Source organism: Octopus bimaculoides, chromosome 14 (assembly GCF_001194135.2).
Source record: "Octopus bimaculoides isolate UCB-OBI-ISO-001 chromosome 14, ASM119413v2, whole genome shotgun sequence".
NCBI classification, from domain to species: Eukaryota; Metazoa; Mollusca; class Cephalopoda; order Octopoda; family Octopodidae; genus Octopus; species Octopus bimaculoides.
The window spans coordinates 55,015,594-55,021,396 of record NC_068994.1 but is presented as its reverse complement, the minus strand read 5'-3'; the positions used below and the strand labels follow the sequence as shown (position 1 = coordinate 55,021,396).

Below are 5,803 nucleotides of genomic sequence, written 5' to 3'. Positions count from 1 at the left end.
ATACATACATACATACATACATACATACAGACACACACACACACACACGTACATACATAATACATACATACATACATACATACATACATACATAGGACCCACTTAGCAACATTATAGGCCCCTGGGCAAACCAATACACTGGGCCCTGTAGTATTTATTTACTGGCAGCAAACCCCCAGAATATGTGTCAAAATCGAGTCCCTTAATTTGTAAGGACCTTCGGCAACTGTTCAGTATGCCTATACCTCAAGACGACACTGTACATACATACATACATACATACATACATACATACATACATAGAGACAGACAGGCCAACAGACAGACTGACAGACAGGCCAACAGACAGACAGGCAGGCAGGCCGACAGACAGAGAAAGAGAAGGACAGATTTTTGCATTCATGTAACAATCCACAACACAATGAATCAATGAATGAATGAACGAAAGAGCGAATAGGCGAACGAACGAATGTAAGAACGAACGACCGAATAAGCAAAGCGAATGAAGAATGACTGAATGAATGGTTGAATTGCTGAATGAATGAATGGAATTTCATTTTACATTATGTTTTCTTTTGTCAACAAAGATATTCCGTCAAATAATATTTTATTCCGAATTCGAATATCGGTTTAATGGGTTTAATGACGTAAACACATTCCGAAACACCAAGGCTTGCAATTGAGATTCTCACACAAACAATTGACGTCACTGACTCTAGTTCGACCGAACCTCTATAATTGACTTAATAAATATAAATATATAAACACATATATATACACAATATACATACATGCGGGTACATGTTTATTTATATATAAAGGGCTCAAAACACAAGGAGATTTCCACGACTGAGATTCCCTTCGAAATCTCGACTGGTAAGTACAAATTAATTTTATTTATTTAATACAAATTAGATTTTATACAAAGACGTCTTAACATAAGTCTGTCTTTTGCCTAACCTGCAGCATTTTGTGGGAGGTGGGGTGCGTTTGTTTGTTTTTGTATTTCATTTTCGTTTCTGTTTATTTTTCGTTTTTTGCTTGCATTTTTAGTTTCGTTTTTATGTTTATTTTTATGAGTTTTCTTTTAGATTTTTTTTCAACTTTATAAATGTTTTTTAGGGAGCCCCTATGAACTCTTTCTCTCTCTTTCCTTTCCCGAGCGTCCAATAACACTATCCGTATCACGTCCTCACTTTTTTGTTATTGTTTTTTGTGTTGTTTTTGAACCTATATATTTATATACATCTGTGTGTGTATATATATATATATATATATATATATTCATGTGTGTGTATATATATATATATATATATATATATATATATATATATATATATATATATATATATATATATATATATATATATATATATATATATATATATATATATACATATGCATCTGTGTGTATGTATATATATATATGCACATATGCTTATTTGTATATATATGTGTGTGTACATATATACATGCATGCATGCATGCATAATACATACATACATACAAACATACATACATACAAACATACATACATAGGTTTAAGTGTTGCACGAAACTCTCGGTCTTTGAATCACTTAATAACTTCTACCAAATAATAATGATAATAATAATAATAATAACAACAACAACACATACAAGTATTCACGTTTCCAATTCTATTTTCGTCTTACTACCCAACTCATATACCATATATATGTGTGTGTGTGTGTGTGTATGTATGTAATGTTCGTCCGTCATTAAACATTGTCTCCTATGTTTTTTTTTTATTTATCTCTCTTCATATCCTTATACGCTTCTCTCTCGTCATCTCAGAACGAGCTCTCACAAAATAAACAACTCTCGACTAAACTACTCCGCATTGAACACCAACAAAACACCAGCTAAAACCGCAATTACCAACATAATTTATCTTATGTAAACACTGTCACGCAAGCCTCCCTCTTTCTCTCTCTCCCCACACACACTCATACACACACTTACGCATAGACAAATCTACAAGTATGCTTACGTAAGACGAAATCCATGGATACACGGTCTCATGAACACATATACACACATGTCCACACGCATGTCCACACACATAAGAATGTGTGAGCGACGAATATACATACATACACACGCGTAGAGAAACATAAACCGACATACAAAATATATATGCCGATGTATACATTTAATAATACATACATACAATACATGAGTATACATACGTGCATGTATATGCATGTGTGTGTGTGTATTACGCACACGGTATATATATGTGTGTGTGTGTGTGTCTAATATATGAAATATATGCACATATATATGCATCTATCTATGTCTAAGTGTGTGTGTCGTATATAAAACCTCGTGAGTGGGTTTGGTAGATGGAAACTGAACGAAGCCTGTCATGTATGTGTGTGTGTGCGTGCGTGCTTTTGTGTCTGTGCTGTACCGCACCACTACTTGACAGCCGGTGCTTCTGTGTTTACCTGCCTTTAACGTAGCAGTTTGGCAAACAAGACGGATAGAATAAATTCCAGGCCTTCAAAAAAAAAAAAAAAAATATGTACCGGGGTCGATTCGTTCGACTAAAATTCTTCAAAGTTGTGCCCCAGCATGGTCGCAGTCTAATGACTGAAACAAGTAAAACACACACACACGCACACTCAACATTATAAAGCCTCACTATGGTTTAAATCAAAATGTAAACACGTACCTTCTGTACCTTTAATATACATATTTATATAAAATAGTCTAGGAAAATGTGTTTACATTGTTATTTGACTCACTGTAAGGCTTTATATTTAAATTCACTTCAGCTTATCTGCTTTCCACTGTGTTGTGCATGTGTGTGCATATGTATGGATGTATGCGATATAAATATGTATATTTGCAATATTTATACACACACATATAAATATATATGTGTGTGTGTGTGTGTATATTTATATACATGTATATATATATCTTCATATATATATCTTTATGTGTGTGTGTTTAAGTCTATAATCATATATAAATATATACAACTATAATGAAAGGTATAAATATAAAGAGTCTTGGGAAAAGTACCGACATGCTAGAAATAGAAGTCAAAACAACTCTAAACCTCTTAAATCACTCATATGCACAGGTGAAAGCGAGGAAATGAGCAAAAATAAAAGATTAGCGTACCTTTTGTGCGTAAAATTCACAATTAATGAACGAATGATACCATATCAATCGATATGGATCATCTGTTTATTACTTGTGATCATATGGGATCATTCGTTTATTACTTGTGAATTTTATACACAAAAGGTACGCTAATCTATTTTTGCTCATTTCCTCGCTTTCACCTGTGCATGTGAGTGATTTAAGTGGTTTAGAGTCCTTTTGACTTCTATTTCTAGCATGTTAGTACTTTTGCCCAATACCCTTCATTATAGCTGTATATATATATGTGTGTGTGAGTGTGTGTATGTGTGTGTGTGTATATATATATATATATATATATATATATATATCCTCTGCCGCAGGAAGGCACTATCTCTTAAAAGGGTAAGTCAGTCAGGTTTAACAGCGTGTCGAAAGCAAACCCAACATATATGTAGAAAATTCATTTTAAGCTGAGTGGCCAAGAACAAGTATGAAATCTAGCGTTGTGCTGAAAGATATAGGGCATTGTTCCATATAGGAATCGAAACTGCGAATTTACGCTTGTGAGTCCAGCATCCTGACCACTAAGCCATGTGCTGTCAAACATGCACTTACACACATGTACACCTAATATAAGAAACAAAGTGATTCAGGTGCCATTCACGAAACTCTCGGCCCCTGAGTCACTTTGGTAACTGCCTGCCATTCAAAAGTAATGAAAAAGAATATAAACGCGTTTTGAGTTCTGTATTTCTTATTCGTTCTACCGAACCGAATGTGTGTTTGTGTGTATGTGTGTGTGTGTGTGCGTGTGTCTGTGTGTGTATGTGTGTGTGCACATGCGCATTAAACTTCGAAGTCACTATCAACCTATTTTCAAAGGTTTAATAAACGCCTACTCTATCTAGTAAAAAAAAATATTGAGAAATCTTTCGGTTTAATATTAGATTGTGGCTTCGTTTTTTGTTTTTGATTTGCAAGATTATTTATGTGAATTCGTGTGTTGAAGCATATTTTGTTGTGTCTGGGGAGAGTCATTCTGTTTGAATGCCTTATTAATTAACACACTCACCGGTTCGATTTCCACTCGTTTACTTATTTATTATTTTTCTTTTTCTAAAATTTTCGTTGCTTCTTGCAACCTCTTCGGTTTATTCACAAACTGACATAAAAAGAAACTACATACATACGTACATACATACATACATACATACATACATACATACATACATACATACATACATACATACATATGTACATACGTATACACAGCTCAGCACACACTTATACAACATGTATATATAATCACACTAAAAGACATATTGCATAAAGTAATGTAGAAAGGAAAGACGTGATTATCACGACTGGCTTGTCTTTAATCATAGCTCAGCTCGATCAGGGCCAATCTGGGGCAAACCACCACACATTCCCCATTTTTACATCCCAAGAATGTAGCAAGTTGGTAGAGAATAGCATCTGGCATTTTCCATTGAAATCCCACCGTATGTTGAGGTTAGTTCTATCGACTATGTATCTCACCTCTCTTGTTAAAATTATGGCTTTGTACAAATACGTCTATAGTTTAACATCTATATTGAAAGCAAAGCGAGTATAGAATGACCGATTTGGACGACCAGACGTTGTCCAGGGCACACTGTGTCCTGGCTCAAGACGTTTACTCCAATTTCCAACCAGTCCATTTTCTTTTCTGTCTTGCTCTAAAAGTGTATCGCAAAAAGAATTTTTTCTTTATTGTTGTATTCAGCGCGTTTTGATTTCAGCTTCTTTTAAAGGCGATTTACTTGTTTTCGTTTCGTTTTGTTTAATTGGTTGCTTGCTACTTCAAAATTTGGGTGTTTTAAAAGTAAATTTACGTGTGTATGCATGTATTGTTTCAGCCATGCAGCTGCGATCATGCTGGAGGGCGACCGTATTGGCTGAATTCTTCATCACTCCTGCATGTGCTTTTTTCCTTTCGGTGTGGCCCATTTCGTGTATGAGTGAGTTTAGCACTGCTGCCCTCATCTGCGCCTCATGCCTGGCCGTTGGTTCATCCGGTTCCGTGGATAGGAGAATGTCCAGTTCCTTTTTTGAAGACATCCACGTCCACGTTGTGTAGCTTTCTTAAAATATTTTGGCAGAGCATTGAAGAACTGTGTTCCTTAGAACCCTAAGCTATTGCAATGCCTGGTGCTGACTTCAGATGAGATGGACGGTACCTTTCGTACAATGCAATGACGTCCAGTATGTATATTTGGATCTGCGTGTGTACATACATACATACATACATACATACATACATACATACATACATAACGATCCTCTCACGTTGAAAGCACCGGTTCTCGCCCGACCAACGAAGTTAAGCAACTTCGAGTCTAGTTAGCACTTTGATGGGTGATCGCATAGTGAACCTCTCACTTTTGGGGGTCAATTAACTCGATTAAAATCCTTCAGTGCGATGCCCCAGCATGACCACAGTCCAATGACTGAAACTAGTTAACAGGAAAAGAAGTGCAATATATTTATAATTGAACGTATCTATCTATCTATCTATCTATCTATCTATCTATCTATCTATCTATCTATCTGTGTGTGTGTGTGTGTGTCCACCACCACTGCTTGACAACCGGTGTTGGTGTGTTTACGTACACCCAACTTTAAAAATTAGTACTGGGTGGAT

At 35.5% G+C, this 5,803-nt stretch overlaps 1 protein-coding gene across 1 annotated transcript in view; it reads left to right on the top strand.

Annotated features, from left to right (window-relative positions):
- Positions 1–391: 391 nt before the first annotated feature.
- LOC106872317 (rho-related BTB domain-containing protein 2) overlaps positions 392–5,803 on the top strand; it is a 33,504-nt gene continuing 28,092 nt past the window's right edge. The window contains exon 1 of the mRNA XM_014919259.2: positions 392–876. The gene's annotated coding sequence lies outside the window, so the exon portion shown is untranslated. The remainder of the gene's footprint in view (positions 877–5,803) is intronic.